The following is a 20,515-nucleotide window of genomic DNA, read 5'->3' as shown; positions in this document are numbered from 1 at the left end:
TTACTATAACTATATGATCTATCGTCAGAGGATGATAATTTAATTCCTAACTTATTACAAACAGTAATCGCACTAGCGTATACTATTGTATGAAGATCTAAAAAACTAATTTCGTCAAATATGATTTTTGGTAAAATTATGTTATTTAATTCAAAAATTAATTTAGATAATTTCTTTGACGTATGCAATTTCGGTAATTTTGGTCTAACTGTTGGCTCTACATCTATATATCTGTTTATATTATTATGAAGTAAGTTAGCTAATTCTACTACATTTTCATCAACAAAGTTTAAATTTGCAATGTTGATTTCCCTAAGATTATAAATAACGGCTAAGTTATTTGAATCTACTGTAATATCATTGGACATTTCGACCAGAATATTATCCAAACTATCCACATTCAATGCATCTGATATGACATTGTTACTTGTGTTAATTTGTTCTAAATTATTTCCCCTTTGCAATCCATCTGCTACTTCTCTTTTAATCTGTTCTAATGTGACTACAGAAATTAAATTATTTTTGAAAATAGCTCGCTTTTGGTCTGCTAATCTTTGTTCGCTTACCTGGGCAATCGGATAATTTTGTGAGAAAAGTAAATGTAATTTTTTCCTATATAACAACATATCTGTTTCTACTTTGGTTACATAAAAATATGAACGAACAATGAACATATTGACATCGTTCGTCCATTTCATACGCTGTCTAGGAATACCTGCTTTTGTTTTTTGGGGTCTTAGACTATCCATGTCCATCTGTACAGATGACATAATAATCCCCTGTTCATCTACGTTGGTTGCAAATGACATTGTTGTCATTTTGCAAAACAACTTGGAGATGATTGTATCTTTACTACTACATTCCAGTAACCAAATCAATAAATAATTTTCAATGTGACCAAATTAAATATTCTAATCAAACTACCTTTCGACATAACAAATCTATAATTTCTAATTCAACTACCTTTCAACATTACGAATCTATGATATATTATATTCCAGAAAAACGTTATCAACATAAAAATATATTTTTATTTTTTTCAAATGAATGTCAAATATTGTTGTTTACCTTGGTTACTGGGGTCCTCAAATAATTTTTTTTTTAAATCCTATTTATTTACCTAAATATCCTATGGCTTACTGGCAGTTTATTTAATGCGTTATCTGATATACTCTTCTTTAAATATTTATATTTTTTGGGATCAAAGCTAATTCTTTTCTATCTGATATTACAAAAAATAATCAGAGAGCAAATGCAAAGTATATGCCTAAACTAGCGTTGCTAAGCAATAATTATATTTTTTTTTTAAAATTTCGATTTAGTTGTCCGGGTTAAATCTTCCCCAAAGGAAAAACTTAACCCTTCCACTCACTTTTCCACAAATGATCATCTAGTCAATCAACATTATGTAAGTGCATTATATAAGCAAAATAAATACAAAACAATACAAGAACAACAACACGTCAACTCACCAGAGATCAAATGGGAAAAAAAAATTCACCGTCTCCAGATATTTTCATATCAGAGGGTTCGGCTCGGTAGTACTTCTAACAGGGCCTATAAATCCTACTGATCCCTCAACATAAATATTTAAAAAATCTTTCGTTATCCTACATGTATTCAAAATGACCGACTTTTGCATCTTTATATATAAATTTTTTGATAGATCTAATACGCCTAAATTTTTAATGAGAGAGCTAGGTATAATGCCAGTAGCCGAAATAACGAATGGTAATATTTTTATAGTCTGAGAATGCCAAATTCTTTTTATTTCGTTTCCTAAATCTGTGTATTTTCTAATTTTTTCATTAACAGATTTTTGAATGTTACAGGAATTTGGAATAGCGACATCAATGATATAAGTTATTTTTTTAATTTTGTCATGTAAAACTATATCGGGTCTATTATGACTAATCGCTCGGTCTGTTAGTATAGTTTTATCATAATATATTTTATAAAATTCGTTTTCTAAAAATGAATTTGGTTCGTATTCATAGTATGGTACTATATTACGGCAGTCAATCAAGTTATGTTTAATTACCAAATTTTGGTGAATTATTTTTAAAACTTGATTGTGCCTAAATGTATACTCGGACGGTGCTAATATAGAACATCCAGATATAATATGTTCTATAGTTTCCGGAAAAGCCAAACATTTCCTACACAAATCATCAATTTGATTTGTATCTTTGATTATATGCTTTCTATAATTTTTAGTATTAATGACTCTATCCTGAATGGCAAGCATAAATCCTTCTATTTCTGCGCTCAACTCTCCAATACTCAACCATTTGTTTGACGAAATTTTGTCAACATACGTTTGGTTGAGATAATTGAAGTGTTTTGCGTGTAAAATTTTATTTGACCAGGAATCTAATAATTCCTGGTTGGGATTTATAAAAATGTTGGCATTCTCATCGTATAAATTTAAAGGTGTAATATTTCTATCTGCCTTGCAAATTATTTTGTGCATTTCTGAGCTATGAGCTTTCCTATGGAAAAAAGTTCTTAGCATTTCTACCTGATTATGTTTCAAAGAAGTTATTTTGACTATACCTCTACCTCCTAAATTTCTAGGTAAATTAACTCGTTCTATAGCTGAATTTGGATGATGGCAATTAAACTTTGTTAGCGTAGTTCTAATTAATCTTTCTAAGTTATCTAAATCTGTATCAGACCATTTAATTATGCCAAATGAGTACGTTAATAGAGGTATTGCCCAAGTATTTATTGCTTTTACTAAATTTTTAGCAGATAGATTGCATTTTAAAATTTTCCTGATCCTATTGTGAAATTTAATCCTAATATCATTTTTAATACTACTATGGTCTAATCTATTTGATTGTGGGTATCCTAAATACTTATAAACCTCATCCCTTTTCATACTAGTAATTTGGAAATTTCTAAATATACTCTCGTCCCCATCTACAATTTTGCCTTTCTCTATATGGATCGTTCTACATTTATCTAAACCAAAAGTCATTTTGATATCATCTGAAAAGTTTTTAACTACCTCGATCATTTTCTCTAAATTTTGTTCAGAATTCGAAAATAATTTTATGTCATCCATATATAATAAATGCGAAATTGTACTACTCTCCCTTGTATTACCCTTAACTTTTATTCCAAACTTGCTTTTAATTAACATTTTAGATAGAGGATTCAATGCTAAACAAAACCAAAGAGGACTCAATGAGTCTCCTTGAAAAATTCCTCTTTTAATTGAAATGCCCGGTATTACTATTTTAATTATTATTATTATTATTATTATTATTAACTATTATTAACTCATAGTTACAAACTATTCAGTTAGTTAATAATATTAATTTTTTTTTTTTTTAAACATCCGATTTAGTTGTCCGGGTTAAGTCTTCCCCAAAGGAAAAACTTAACCCTTCCACTCACTTTTCCACAAATGATCAGCTAGTCAATCAACACTATGTAAGTGCATTATATAAGTAAAAATAAATACAAAACAATACAAGAACAACAACACGTCAAATCACCAGATATCAAATGGGAAAAAAAAAATTCACCGTCTCCAGATATTTTCATATCAGAGGGTTCGGCTCGGTAGAACTTCTAACAGGGCCTATAAATCCTACTGATCCCTCAACATAAATATTTAAAAAATCTTTTGTTATCCTACATGTATTCAAAATGACCGACTTTTGCATCTTTATATATAAATTTTTTGATAGATCTAATACGCCTAAATTTTTAATTAGAGAGCTAGGTATAATGCCAGTAGCCGAAATAACGAATGGTAATATTTTTATAGTCTGAGAATGCCAAATTCTTTTTATTTCATTTCCTAAATCTGTGTATTTTCTTATTTTTTCACTAACAGATTTTTGAATATTACAGGAATTTGGAATAGCAACATCAATGATATAAGTTATTTTTTTAATTTTGTCATGTAAAACTATATCGGGTCTATTATGACTAATCGCTCGGTCTGTTAGTATAGTTTTATCATAATATATTTTATAAAATTTGTTTTCTAAAAATGAATTTGGTTCGTATTCATAATATGGTACTACATTACGGCAGTCAATCAAGTTATGTTTAATTACCAAATTTTGGTGAATTATTTTTAAAACTTGATTGTGCCTAAATGTATACTCGGACGGTGCTAATATAGAACATCCCGATATAATATGTTCTATAGTTTCCGGAAAAGCCAAACATTTTCTACACAAATCATCAATTTGATTTGTATCTTTGATTATATGCTTTCTATAATTTTTAGTATTAATGACTCTATCCTGAATTGCAAGCATAAATCCTTCTATTTCTGCGCTCAACTCTCCAATACTCAACCATTTGTTTGACTTAATTTTGTCAACATACGTTTGGTTGAGATAATTGAAGTGTTTTGCGTGTAAAATTTTATTTGACCAGGAATCTAATAATTCCTGGTTGGGATTTATAAAAATGTTGGCATTCTCATCGTATAAATTTAAAGGTGTAATATTTCTATCTGCCTTGCAAATTATTTTGTGCATTTCTGAGCTATGAGCTTTCCTATGGAAAAAAGTTCTTAGCATTTCTACCTGATTATGTTTCAAAGAAGTTATTTTGACTATACCTCTACCTCCTAAATTTCTAGGTAAATTAACTCGTTCTATAGCTGAATTTGGATGATGGCAATTAAACTTTGTTAGCGTAGTTCTAATTAATCTTTCTAAGTTATCTATTATTATTATTATTATTATTATATATATTAATTATTATTAACTATTATTAACTCATAGTTACAAACTATTCAAAAATATTATGCATGACAATATTGAAAATTATTAAATAGCATTACATCATTGACGACCAACATATTGTGTGGTGTGTGGTCTACGTATTTTTTTATCATGTGCGGGCTTTGAATAGTCTAGTTTCATTTCGTCGGTAGGGAAATTTTCATTTAATCGGTGAGGAACATAATATTAACAAAAGGATGCGCCATAAGTTTTGTACTTTTGACATAAGAAACTGGACTTTTTTGAACTTGACTGGAAATTTGGGGAAACTGGTCTGGGGAGAGGTGCGCGGTTAACATCATCCAAAAGTTAGGTTCTTGGAAATTGTTTCGCTTTCGAACGCTTTACGGAGCAACAACGCGTTTTCTGTGTAAAACAGTTTTTCAAACATAACATAATTCCTTTGGGATTATTCGGAGCCTGATTCGTACTCATTTCTGCTTACAATAATTACATCTTTATCAGTGTTAAAAATGCATTAAATCTTTGATCAAGAAGTCAGAGGGGATCGGTTCAATCCAAAGTAAGAAAAAAAAGATGAACATGGAGCAAGAGGAGTGAAGAAGATCCTGACACAAAGATGTGCTAGGATTCGACTACTTTGAAGATACACTGATCAACCCTACGCTGACAATTGAATTGGATTTACGACAACAAAACTTAGATGCAGCAAAATGGGGCAATCTGCCAAACACCTGATGTGATTATACCACTGGTTAGGAATATGTTCCCTAACAAACTATTATAGTAAAGCGGTAAAATCCTATGGCCCTCCCGCAGCGCAGAAGTAATAATCAGTGTTTTTTTAGTGGGGTAATCTCAAAAGTCGGGAACATTTGAAATAACCAGCCACCATACCCCCCTACTAAAGGCTTAGTATTTGAAACAATGAATTTAAATATTTTTCAAGAGATCGTTCAACATCTCGTGTGCTTTGTGTCAAAGAATTAAAATATTTATTAAAAGATCATCCAACATCTCGCGTGCTTTGTGTCAAAGAATTTAAATATTTGTCAAGAGATCATCCAACATCTCGCGTGCTTTGTGTCAAAGAATTTAAATATTTCTCAAGAGATCATCCAACATCTCGCGTGCTTTGTGTCAAAGAATTTAAATATTTCTCAAGAGATCATCCACCATCTCACTTGGTTTGAGTAAAAGGATTTAAATATTTCTCAAGAGATCATCATACACCTCGCTTGGTTTGTGTTAAAGAATTTAAATATTTCTCAAGAGGTGATCCAAAATCTCACGTGCTTCATATCAAAGAGGCAAATCTTGTTTTGATGAATTCCACATTTGAGAAATGCCAGCGGAATGCTGTGGATATTTAGACAAGATAGTTTTTAATAAACAAATTTCAATTTTATCTACTTTTATTGAAAAAATAATTCATTTTCAAACGACTTTAGGTTTTATTTTTTATTGAGTATTTGAAAGTACAAAAAATTATTGCGCACCAAGTGCAACTGAATGTCGTTTGAAAGAAAATCGGTTTAAAAGGGATTATTATCTACAACGATGTCAATTTGATAAGTATTTATCGTGGTTTTACCTTATCGTGGTTTTGCATTATCTATAGCCGAAAAACATAGATTTTCACCATCCCTTTTATTTTTCTCTACAGCGCATGTCCATATTACCAGAATTACGAAACTTCCCAATTTCAGGGGAAAAAATCTATGAAAAAAATAAGGACCACAGAAGTAAGACATAATAATATGACCTTTAGAACTTTAGATGGGTCAGATATGTTAGGGTGTGTTTACATGCGTCTTATGGCAACTTGCGGAAGTTATTAGAAACATTGGGTACCGGAAAACTTTACCTTGTCTTAAACTCTTTCAGATCTATCATGGAATCTTCTTAACACTTAACTGGTAAACATAGTTCAAAATAGGCCAATGTAGGTGTCCGCGCGTTCAGTGCAACATTTATTTTGGGAGTTACGTCCTCTCTCGGGTCAGATTCGACCCATGTAACTTTAAGCGTAAATTTTTACCAAAACCAACATTGTCTGCATGAAATGTGAAATATTAAGAACATTTCACTGTAGTATGCTTGCAACATGCTAAAATATTGCTTGTAACTTTCTATTTTTTAATGTTTGGACTCACATTCAAAGAATGCTTTTTTATATTAAGTATAAAAAATGACGAAGGATGATTGTAATTTTGTCTCTTTCTAAGAAATAATCATTGATTTTATGAATCGAGATGTCTTAATTTTAGTTTAGAGGAGAAGTAATTTTGAGTTTAAAATAATAATAATAACTTAATGAGTCCAAATTAATAAGTTTGTCCTCTTGAATACCTGTATTTCAATATGTGGATAACTTTATTATTTGATTATTTTATCACTTGGTGTAATATATAATATTACAATTAATGAAAATACAAATAAAAAAGTAGTAAAAATTACCAAATTCAATGATTCAATACATAATTCAACTATACCATACGGGTCCAATTAGACCCAAGTATACCGTGTACGTTGTTAAAAAACATTTATAACAGTTAAGTGTTAAAACTTCATTCTTCTTTTATTCTAAGGATATCTTCTATCTAAAATAAAACCATGTTTTCTCCGATAAAATGGAAACGACTGATCTGTTTTCTTCCTTGGTGTCAAAGTGTTAAGATTACTTTATGTAACTTTGACAAATCTTATTATCTAACTTGATATAACCTGAAACTCTTCAACGCAATACAGAAATACACAGGTACTTTGAAGGTAGCCTATCTACTCTTTGAAATTAAAAATTTTCCCCCAACTATTAGAAACAATACTCATATTTATTTTAATAACGTAGCAAAATAATATTTTGTGTTATCTTGCCAAATTTTACTAAGCATCTAAAGAAAAAAAACTAAAGCATTATCAAAGAAATCTTTTAATTTTTAGTCACTAATTATTTACAATTCATCGTAAAAATGGTTTTTTTAAGTCACGTGTCCGCGGCAAAAAAAATAAGACAAATCCAAATGATTTTCACATGATGTTTGCGTACGAGTTTCGTTACGAAAAAAACATCCGTAAAGACGTTCATGAATATTTTTAGATTGTATAAAATATTATCGATCGAATTTAGTATAGCTCACTCACGTTGGTGGTGTTCGGTAAACAAGCGCTGCGCAAAATCCCAATTAACCACGGTCTTGGATTTGCTCTTGGCACGTGAAACAGAGATACGTACAATCGGAGTGAAGTCGAAATAGCAATTAGAGACGGCATAGTGTCCTTCGTCTCGAATGCACAGCGACAGCACAGCGTAGCTTATAGAATGTATACAGCATAGCGTACAGCATAGCGTACAGCACGGCGTATAACCCATCGTATAACCTAGCGTACTAATTGCTAATAGCCTAATCAGCGTATAGCACAGTGCGGCGCATGGCATGCTTTGCGCGGCACTAACGAGAGTCGAGCGTCGAGCGGAGCGTCGAACGCACCGCCGATCCGCCGATCCGCCGATCCGCCGATCATTACTGTCGCGGAAATGTGTAGTGAAGTCACACGTAATTATTAAGACAACGGATGATTTGTCATCACCACAAGGAACAATTTTCTTTAATTTATACTTTGCATGCAGCGGACAGAGACAATATGATATTATAATATCTGACGAGAGAGAAAAATACTGTTGGCTCGGCAAGAAAAACTGAGTATTTTACATCGAGATTAACCCATTTGATAACATACCACTATTTGAGATTTTTTGAAATTATTTTTTATTGTTTAGAATAATTACAAATTTAAATATTTTTTGCTATATTAACTATCGTTGACATCACATTATTAAGATATATTTATATATACGAGTATATATATACATAATATAAAAACTTAGTCAAATGTTGTCATATATACACATCTTCTAATTACATTTTTTTTAATCTAAAATATGTGTTTGTATTTGTCTTTTACGAGATAAAATATGATAGGAACCACATTACTCACGTATTTGTATTATAGGAAAGGAACGAAGCAACAGCAAATCCTTTCCCATAATTCGTGGTTCGGCTGGTGTTTTTAATGTGTTATTGTTCTTAAGCAGCATCAGAAATTTTTTCGGTAATTTTTGAATGACCTACAAAGCTTCAAAGCTACTGTATATGCCCGATAGCGTCAACTAAAAAAATTATTAAATTACTCTGAAGCATAATCCTAGCTTACAGAGAAGAAAAAAATCTAAATTGAATAGATTGGCGTTTCTGAATAATTTATATATATTATAGTATTTACTAATTGATTGATTGCTACTACATTACTTCTTTTAAGTGCCGACACTGACGCGAAGACCGCAAAAAAACAATTTATCAAATGAATGGAATCGATATTTGTAATTATGCAACACAACAGTAAATAAATTATCGATTGGATAGTTGAAGCGAGAGATTGTATTAGATTTTTGGCAAGCAAGACCAACAATAAGTGTAACACGTTTCAAGGGCAGAATAATACTCTACAACAATGCAATCGTTGACGATACGCTCGAATATTTCTTAATTATTCATAAAAGCAGAAACTTGAGAAGGCAAGTTTTTTAGAAGACACTAATCCATTTGAACCACTTCTCGTATATATTTCGTTAATCGTGTCACAATCGTTAGATTTTACATAATCAATAATGAGTTATTTGCAAATGTAAATCTCGCATATGGTTTTGAAAAAGCGTGCTCATTAAATCGAGAATATGCATAATTTATGTACAAATATAGATTCGTCCCACTCAACCGACTGTTTCGTAAGACTTGTGGGTCTTTTTTCAAGTGAATAACTCCGTTCAAAAAATCCGGTTATAAAATTTATAATCACATAATTGAACCATCACGGTTTATTGGATTGCCTTCCTAATCAGATTCCTTGCAATGGACGGATACGGTATCACTAATTAGTAGTAATTAATATCATTAAAACTCTGAAAATTAAACCATTCCTAAAATAATATCCATTAAAGCTCTGAAAATGAAACCATTCCTAAAATAATATCCATTACTTTGAATTTAGTCTTTCCGCGTACATTAAAAATAATAGTTCATCATAATCGCAACCCAACATCGGCAATTAAATATTTTCAACAAACTAAAATACATACTTATTCGATCACCTTAGTATCAAGAAAGTATGTATAAATATAGTACCCAATCATTATAGTAAAAACTGAAAACGTAATTCACAAAGTGATGAGTTATATCGATTGCTCGATTTACCGAAGAAACTTTTTATCTCAAGTAAAAAACCTTGACTTAAAGGCCCAATTGAAAGGAGATTCAGTTTATAACAAGATAAATGTTGGTTCATTAAAAACGAGTTTGTTTTGCGAGAAAGTTATAGAAGTTAATGTCTTTCATAGGCGTCTCCGACTTTTTCCACCACTCGCTACTGTATACCACATTGTTACTGTTAAGAAACTATATTCCATAGACTTGAAATCGACTCCGTATCTTATTCCGTTGCAGAGATAGTGCGTAAAGCATTCCTAGGGCATTCCTGGCACTAAAAACAACAAACTTTGAAATTTTCAGCGATTTCGGTCGACTACGAGTATTGCGAACGCAAACATACGCAGGTTGATTTTTTATATAATATATATGATTATAAGAAATACGCCAGTCAACCATATCGGTAAGTAATAATTTACCAGTATATATTGCACAATTCTAACAGTATTATTGACTTAATTAGATCAATAATTAATATTCAAAGCAACTTCTGCTGTGTCCCCGCATGATATTTCCATATAAAATTATTGTTTTACGTAGTTCCAGCGTTTGAATTAGCGTTAAGATAAAAAAGAAACCCACATCACTTCAACACGACAATAGAACGCTATTAATTGAAGCCAATGCTATATCATAAAATTTATCGTAGTTACAAAACTATATTTAAAAGCTTTTAGTTTTAATGTCATACTCTCGCTAGAATATGTTAAGAGGTGTTGTTATGTTGGCAAAACCATAATAAACATTAAAACAATACATTTACTTTTAAAACAATGTTGAGAGTGAAAATATTGTTGCTTATTCAGTCAATGAAGCGAGTGGAACTCGGTTTTACACACTTTGAACAATTTCAATCGAAACTGAAACCCAACAAATATTTTTTGCAAGTTTGAAATGGTAAAAATTGATTTGTAAACACTGCAGGTACACACAATTGATTTTGGTAATAATTTTGTCAATAAGAAAGCGTGTTTGTAGGGCATGTTTGTTTGTCGTCTCCTCGAAGTCACGTGTTAATAGGCTTATGATAAATATCCCCTAGTCTCGACTAGGGGTTGAAAAGAAAACGATCTCACACAAACCCTTGCGAATGTTTCGCGCGCTGAAAACCCTTAATTGCGTCCGCCATGTTGTGGCGGCCATTTTGGAAAAGTGCTCGCCACCTGATTGGCCGCCGGCGTAGACACGCGGGGGCCGCTCGGCGCTTTCCCACCCCCCGTCTCGCACCCCATACGAATTCACGTTAAGCCACGCACTGTTCACGGCTCTCGCATTGCCCACAATCAAGATCACTCACTGACATTTATGAGTGGATTATTTACGAATATTATTCACGGGAGAATATTTGCACGAATGTCAAATAACACTTGCGGTGCGTGAACTCGGCGGGAAACCGTCCATCTTGAGCGACACGGATTAAAGCTACGCTTATTTAAGTAGCGCGGTTCTTTTTGGAGGTTATGTAGTCTTTTTGGAACAATGTTAGAGATATCGATTTTGTAGCTGGTTGTACGTGCGAGCCGGTTAGACGGCATTTACCGACTACGGCATGAGACCGTACGCGACCGGCCGGGCTGTCATACCAGATACCAGTTGTTGCGTGCGCCTGCAGCGCCGTGCGGCCAACGTGGGAACCTGTCTCCACCAGTACACCACTACACAGTACAGTACGATATACAGTATAGTACCGGTGCACAGTGCACAGTGCACAGGTGAACGGCAACAGCGAACCTGATCCGGACTGCTCTGCCTCTACACCTTCCGACCTAGCGGCGAGCACGTTTACTCTCACCTGCGTGATGTGATGACTGTCGCTGACCGACCCTCTGTCTACGTGATTATCTTGTTTAAGTCTATTGTCAATTATTGATGCTGATGAGATAGTAAAACAATTCTTTTCAAAGCAGTTAAAGTTGTATTTTATTTGTGATAAAGCAGACCGTTTTTAAGACTTTGAACAAATAGACTACGCAATAACATTGAGCTTGCCCCTAACACAGTAATCATTATTTTGGATACAAATAAATATAATAATGGCAAGCTTCAATTTACCCATTACAAGAAATAATTGATTATTTTTATCAATTAGCGTTTTTTTGATAATATTCCACCAGTAGGGTATATAAATGACGTTTACGATTAAAATAAAAATTCTTTTTTATGTAAATAATGACAGGTAGAATATACTGATATTAAAAGGGTCTTTTCGGCGAAGCATACAAACACTTTAATTAAAAGTGAACATCAAAGTTTCACCTTATAAATATTCATACTGTTTTACACTCATCGTCTTTTTTATTTCATTTCATCTTGTTTATTGAACACCCGTAGGGCTTCGACAAACATAATACAAGTCGAACAATAATATTTAGGTACCTAAATATGAGTAAGTACTTAGTAAATTCAACATTTTCGTTTACTCGTTTTTAAGCCCAGCTGGGTTTTTATATAGATTACAAGAACAGAATTTATGTCATACAACAAGTAGTAATGTAAAACTGATAAACAAAATACGAAACAATATCATTAAAACAAGTAACAGAAACATAAAATGAAATATAAACTAAAACAGTACTACAGATAAATCACCAAAACTATATTATCTACTCTTTATGATTTGTAGGATTTGCCGAAGTGCTGACTAAAAAAAAAATTACAACATTCAAAGTATCAAAAGTAGACGATATCTGCACAAAAACCTCCACATTTCCAACCAAAACACTCTTTACAACATTCAAAGTACAAAAAGTAGAAGATATCTACACAAAAACCTCCACATTTCCGACCAAAATACTCTTTACAATAATCAAAGTACCAAATGTAGAAGATATCTACACAAAAACCTCCACATTCCCAGCCGAAACACTCTTTACAATATTCGAAGTATCAAAAGTAGAAGATGTCCACACAAAAACCTCAATTATCTAAATCTGCAGAGAAAATTGAAACTAATTTATCAATGAGATCCCAATACAACATAAAAATTCCAAAATTTAATTTATCTCGGCAATTAAAGATTTTAAAATCTGCCCAAAGGAAATAACATTTTTTTTATGAATCCACACAATATCCTAAAACTCCTACAATTTTGTTTCATTTAAAATTCTTACACTTCCTAGACATAAGCGAAAACAAATAATCAATTAAAGGTACATATTGATATTAACAAAAATAAGATAAATTTTCATTAATTTATCGTTTTCGACATTGGAATCATTTCCGTTTGACTCGGAAAGTAAATCTAAATGATTGGTATCATCAACAGGTAATTGTTGAAACCACGTATAAATTATGCCTCTTTGTGTTGAGGAAACGCATTTACACAGTAATCTTTCAGAGTGCATCACGTAATAATTTTTGTGTTTATTGTAAAAAATACAAGTTTTAATTTATTTTTTTTAAATAACCCTTTTAATGCACAATTATAATAAAACTTTTTTGCAGAGCTTATTATTTTTAAATGAATTCTTGAACAATTGTGGTACGATATTTAGTATCAGCTAGAGGAGTATGAGGTGAAGTATCGGAATTGATTTCTGGATTTCTGTTAAGCTCGGTGAATATTTTAGCCAAGTGGATGTAATGAAATAAAATCAACACAGTATATCAAACGAATGCTAAGCGATTGTGAGTCGGCTACCACATCAGAAATACGTGGTGTAAACGAGCAATTTATTATTTAAAAAAAAAACAAAGGAAAAATACTTCCACGTGAAAAATAATGCCAACTTTAGTTTTAAACTTTCTTCCTGCATGGTTTTTACAAAATTTCACACTGAATTTCATCGTTTACACTAACGAACGCACTTCATAATTTGTGAAGAAACAGTCTCCTCATGCGGAGTAGTAAGCCACGCCCAATTGTGCCCAGTTAAGTTAGTTTGATGTGTTGTGCCCAGTTGCCCTAATGCGATCTCCCTTCTTTCCTCCATGCTCAAACAAAAAAGTATATAATTTAGTAAAAACTTTTGAAATGCATCTTAGTCATAGGTATCTTAACAAGAATTTAGTTGAAAAATTAGTATATGCATAATGCAAATTTCATACTATTTATTTGACTTCAGAAAAGAAAAATCCGACAAATGGAATAAATAGAACTAAATGCAATACTTTCAGAATAACTATAAAAACTTTACGATACACCTGTTGTCATTTATCGATAAAAAAAACAAGTAGGGATGCATAAGCAAGACAAAAGGCTGTTCCGCAGTGACGTGTCGCAAGGGCATTATTGGAAGAAGTATACGCATGTGCACATACACACAATCCTAAGTGTGGGTTGTTTGATGCAAATCTAATTGCGTGAACGATAATACAAAATTATATAATCATAATAAAGCAATTATCGCAATGTTCTTACTAATCATATCGAATTTGCATATCATCGTAAAACGTAAGAAAAACTTTGATGTCATCTGCATTTTGAAAATTATTTCCTACTTTGTTGCTACTCATCCATTTCAATATCCTTTCCCCAAGACTCGTAGATAATGAATTGCCTTTCGTCAATCAATTCTCCGCGACTTATGGATACTATTCAACAATGTCCAGAATGGCCTGACTGTTCAACTCAAGTCAGGGCCTTGAATTTTTTGGTATAAGTCTTAAGGCGAAGCTTAATGCCAAATGACTATTTTGATTAATCTTTATAACAAATTGGTGTACATTATGAATACCAAAATATATAATTTAGATAAATTGAAGGTTTTCCTATCGTTTCGCTTCAGTAGAATACAAATAAATTAAATTACTTAATAATTAATATAAATGTAAACTACTAAAATACTAAAAAAATATTTTTTCAATAGATATTTATGAACGAATAAAGGAAAAAACTTTAAAAAAATACAGTATTATAGCTAAGATGATTTGATAATCTTATGCCTTTTTGGTGATTAACCTTTTTGCTTTCTTATAAAATTATTTACAAAATAAATAAAAACCGGTTTTGTGCTTGAAATCGTATGCTTGTAGACTCCGTTTGTCAAGCGATTTTAATTCCTATTACCTACTATATAAGGTATACCAAAAATAGACAAATTTTTGGCTTGTAGCTTCCTCATAATAATTTTTGTTTTTATGTTTTGTCATTATGCAAATAATCGAAGTAGTTTGTATTGACGTGCAGAAGGCGTCAACTCCATAAACACCCTGTTCCCGTATATACTTGACTTTACCTTTATTGTTTCTGTGCCCTATTTTGGTTATAATTGCAAATTTATTCAATCTTTTTTTCCTCTTATAAGCTTCGTATAATATGTTTTATATTGTAATTGGACATAGTCCGTTGCTAAATAAACAAATTGATCGGACTAAAGATAACCGCAAATATCCTCACCTACCCATAGTAACTAAAAAATATAATTTAAGTCTATTTAACCTAGTTAGTATAGTCTTAAGTCTATTTAACGTAGCTATTTATTGTTATCAAGTTTAATTTGTAGAACTCCATATTAATTTTTATTTTTTATATATTCAAATATTATTATTAGATTTATAAAAACAGTTTATTTTTAAACAAGTTCTGCTGTGTAATTATTATTATGCGTGACAGCTGTTTCGCCCTCTGAAGGCATTCAAAACAGCTGTCACGCGTAGTAATAATACCATAGCACAACTTGTTTAAAAATAAACTGTTTTTATAAATAATAATAGAATAAAGAAAAATAATAATAAATAAAAATCCACGTGTAGTTTGAATTCTTTGGCAGACATACAGAATGGCTTATTCGGAAGATAGAGAATGCTTGAAAAATAAGTGAAATTCCTGAGAATATGGGATCGAAAGGATGATCGAATTCACGTACACAGCTTTTTTCGCTAGGAAATATAATTTTAAAATTTGGATAATTTTTTTCTAAAACTCATTGAATGTGGTATTACGATGTAATTTTACAGAACAGAATTTTAAGCAATCAATATTATTACTGTGGTACGCCGTGCCAAGGCTTTTAAATATAAATAAACTCTAATTACTTTATTCAGCCAAAAAGAAGTATATATTTTAGTGAAAAAAATTGTACGAATGTTTTGGAGTATACAGGGTGTCCGGGGTAAAAGTGAACAAACTTCGGCAGGTTATTCTTCTACACGATGGTCGAAGTAAAAAAAGACAAATCAATTTATTCGAAATTCTGCACGGAGAAAAATAAGTATTGCTGATTTATTAAAATCCTGTTAAAAACGGGACAGCAAGTAATTTCCTAATGCACCTGCGTTTGCCCTGTTAATATATAATGACGAAACTGCGAAAATGTGATGATTTTTATGAACACGTGTTGTGTCGTCGAGTAAATACTTTCTTTCTAACATTTTTTTAAAATTAAACTAATCAATTCTTTCGTTAAGGGCCTGCAGTACTGTTTTAACAGGATTACGAATAATTGGAAGATATTTATAATAAATTAGCAATATTTTATATCAGTGAGTCTTCTCCGTGTGTTCTCCGTGTGTGTGTGTTCTCTTCTTCTTGCTTTTATTGAGAATATTATTTTCTCAATACAAGCAAGTCAACTGAAAACTGAAAAGTACCTTAAAACGTTGAAATTTTGAAAAAGTTTATTTTTTACGTATAAATAATATGTACAATCACCTTCCAAAGTGTGTGCACTTTACCCCTGGACACCCTGTACGATATAAGGAAATAATACATCGATCAGTATGGTTATCCTTTGATCGTGGTTGATAAGCCGAAACTGTTACCCTGATATATAAAATTTTGTCAGAAGAATGTTATTGTTGCCAACTTTAAACATACTGCCCAGCTGAAATTTTAGTTTGAATAACTGTAGTATTTATTTAGGTAATAATTTTGTAGGCTTATATTTTCAATATTATGTTAAGTTCACAGGTATTTTGTTATTATTTACTATAATTGTAAAGCTGCACAAGGGAGTGGAGAGGAGAGATGAGGCTCTCTTCCATCGTGGGACCTTCAGGGAACCAAGGAGTAGTTAACTCTTCTGTCGTGGGGCTTTCATAGAACCAAATAGGACTGGAGAGGAGAGATGAGACTCTCTTCCCTCGTGGGGCCTTCAGGAAACCAACGGGGAGTGGTCTCTTCCCCCATGGGGCCTTTGGGGAACCAAGGAGGGGCGTAGAGGAGAGGTAAGGCCCTCTTCCCTCGTGGGACCTTCAGGGAACTAATGATGAGTGGAGCGAAGAGATTCCGTGAACTCTTCTCTTATGGGGCCTTCAGGGAACCAAACGGGAGTGGATAAGAGAGATGAGGCTCTCTTCCCTCGTGGGGTCTTTAGGGAACCAATGGAGGATTGGAAAGGATAGTTCTGGGAAGACACATTGTGGAACCAGATGTCATAGCAACTTTATAAAAAGGACCGGATGACTGCTAAATGAATGAGGTAAAATGGGAAATACCACAATGGGCCTATGGTATCACGGGAACTATATGTAAACCATCTACGCCTTATAAATAAATAAATGAAAATAATAAACGCTGCACTCTTCGACACAGGAATTCCCTAGTGACATGGTCGGGTTATGATATATTTGTAATGTACTATTTTTCAATAAATAAAACGTCTACCTTGTATCCGTAATAGAACATTTACCCTTATAATAGACACAGTAATGATGTCCGAAACGTTGGCTGAATAAGAAGGAAGCAAACACGGCATAATACTCGAAAAATAAATAATTATAAGTTTAAACCGTATTAAAAAAAAAAAAAAATTAAATAACTTACCTTCAAAATCCTTCCTTCTTTTACTTTCAATAAACATTTCGATATTTGCAACACAGCAAATAGTAGCTAGTAGTCAACATTTCTACATAGAATTTTTAAAAAAATACATCGATTATGCTGAACTGCTGTCCCTAATTATGTTTAACATACCTTTGAGACATACATGCAATAAAATTCTATTCTAAACGCTTAGTTACAAAACAAATTAAAACGCAAATTAACCGTGCTTCTCATTCTTTATACCTTGAATACTTTTGTTCTAAAGTCTACAACTCTAAAATCAAATTTTTCTCGGATTACTGCCAACATTTTAAAGGAGTATCATGTAAATGATATATGCTGTTAAATGCGCAGATCTATGGCTTTATTTATTTAGATCACCACTTCGCACACCTACAAACAAACTCACACACACACCCACACACACACACTTATATCCACGTATACAGGCCGCTGTTTGTCCTCCCTTGGCAATGCAGCGCTTCGCAGATGGTCCCAGAAGGAAAAGTGCATGGATTCGCTGCTTTGATGCGCCACAGAATAGCCGGGACGAGTGAGCGCTACCGGAAATCAGAAAACACAAAGTCGTCCAGGCCGTCGCCCAGTGGTAGGGCCCCTACACCAAAGATGGAGATTTTTCCTCCAACCACCGTATTTTTTTGCATTGTAAATCCGTGGGTCAAAACTGTTAATGAAAATTCACGGCCTGCATACAAATTTTAATTTCGCTCTCCGTCACCTTTTCTCACAATGTAGATAGCCAAGCCTATGGACCCTTCCTATTTGAACTACCCGAGCATCACCCTCATAGGCATGTTCAGACTCAAAGGAGAAGTATATCTCTTTATCCGAGCTGACATCAATTGTGTGTGGCTGTTGCATCTGGAAAACTCGAGATTTGACGTAATTTGGGTACGCGTCAGATTTGCCAGTACGGTAAGAATTCTAGCTATTCAAACATCTGAGAAATACTATTGATGATCTCTTGCCCCGCTACCCTCCGAGTTTGTAGTTCTGGGGGACTTCAATGTTCATAACAAACCATAGTTGAAGTTCTCCGGATCAACAGACTCGGTTGGACAACAGGCGGGATACTTTGCATTTTGCCACAGATTGGAACAAATAGTTCAGGAGCCTACAAAGGCTTCCTTATGCCACACGGATACAGGATTGAGGTCACAGTGCCTTTATGATCGTCTGACTACTGCCTGGTGATGACCCTGTTAACTTCAGATCACCAAATGATAGGCTGAAGAAAAAACTGTGGCACTATGGGTCAGCAGATTGGTTTGATCTGTGGACACATTTTAATGCTTTCCCGTGATCAGCTGTCTGTTTTCAGACTTTAGATCCTTCCAGATGTGCCCAGAAGATTGGTGAAGTCATCACATACGCGATCGATGGCTTCATACGATTCTCTGTTAATGAAACTAGTGTGGGCTCAAAGCCGTGTTTCAGTCGACAATGCTCCGAAGCAATTCGATAATAAATGCTGCTTACCGGGCCTATAATACATCTCAAACGTTGAAAACAGATCAGCTTATTACAAAATGGTAATAAGGCAAGAGAATCGTGAACAGGTCAAAATTCGAGCACGACCTAAAGATCAGCAAAAATCTGGCTATCTGCCCACATGTCAGCAGAGCGTTCTCGTCACTTGCGGGCTCAAAGCCAGTCTACCACCTCTTACCATATCTCCTTGCTCACTAGCAAACACCGTCACCAAAAGGCCAACTTATTAGGTGAAATGTTTGCGGAAAACTCGATCCTCGATGATCGAGGTCCTGTTCCGCCGTCGATTCTTCACTGCGGTTTCTATATGAAAAAAGCTAAAGATCTGGCATCGGTATGTACTCCAGGTCTTACGAGGGCTTGATGTTAGTAAAGCTAGAAGGCCTGACGAAATACCTGCCCTGGTATCGCAGAGGTGCGCTGCAGAAATAGCTCCAATTTCGAAGAAGCTTTTCAAAATGTCAACGAAATGAAGTACTTCTATCGAAGTAGGTACTTGTACATATTGAATTATTTGGAGGGTTGGGAATAAGCCGACGTAGCTCAGTGATCCAGAGCGCCTGACCAGACATCAGAAGGTGCGAGTTCAATTCCCGTCGGCGGCATTTATTTTTACTCGGGAGATGTTTTCAATTTGCATGGATATTTCAGGCGGGTAATTAATGCTTATAATAATTTGTTAGACAGAGTATTGCTCTCACGACTCTCTTCGGCTAAATTAAACAATTATTATTAGATACTACACACATCATCCCGTAATTTATAATTCAATATACCTACCACAAATCAGTAATTACTAGGAAAAGGTGTAAATTGTTATGAATGTACTTTTATATCAATAAAAAATAAAATAAAATAGTGCTGTATTAAATTTGTTGAAACTGAAATTGATATAGAAACTGAAACTAAAAAAAATAGTAATGGGAATCAAACTTTGACTGAAATTCAAACATAATGCACACGCTACACTAAATGCTAATAAGGTTAACCCTTTCGGGTCACTAGTCAATAATGTAATATTAATAATGGTAAATATTTGCTTACGGGTGCGTGGTCCCGACTCTGAGAGAGCCCCCTCCCCCTCCCCCGCTGCCCACACGCTTCCTCTTCCTCCGGACGCACCAATCCTGTCCCATCTTCTTCTGCTTCACATTATTCTATCGGAAAACGGGGCACTTTTTTGCCAGTCGCAGTCAATCGCGAAACTCAGCAATTTTTCGGCAATCTTATTACGAAAAAACATATTGGCGGGACATATTACTCTTTACACAGGTTTTATGCGAATGTCACTCATATTCAAAGCAGTCTTGTGAAAA

At 33.3% G+C, this 20,515-nt stretch overlaps 1 protein-coding gene across 5 annotated transcripts in view; it reads right to left on the bottom strand.

Annotated features, from left to right (window-relative positions):
- Positions 1–20,515, bottom strand: part of dnc (phosphodiesterase dunce) — a 622,938-nt gene that overhangs the window by 248,791 nt on the left and 353,632 nt on the right. For 2 of the 5 annotated variants that reach the window (XM_089651420.1, XM_089651429.1), the window contains exon 1: positions 11,065–11,511. The exons of the other annotated variants lie outside the window; for them this stretch is intronic. The gene's annotated coding sequence lies outside the window, so the exon portion shown is untranslated. Of the gene's footprint in view, positions 1–11,064; positions 11,512–20,515 lie in introns of those variants that run through there. 5 annotated transcript variants of the gene reach the window in all.

This window comes from Hesperophylax consimilis, chromosome 1 (assembly GCF_061612785.1).
Source record: "Hesperophylax consimilis isolate HC1 chromosome 1, BYU_Hcon_1.0, whole genome shotgun sequence".
Classification (NCBI taxonomy): Eukaryota; Metazoa; Arthropoda; class Insecta; order Trichoptera; family Limnephilidae; genus Hesperophylax; species Hesperophylax consimilis.
The sequence above is the reverse complement of the archived record's forward strand: the minus strand, read 5'-3'. Positions and strand labels throughout refer to the sequence as shown.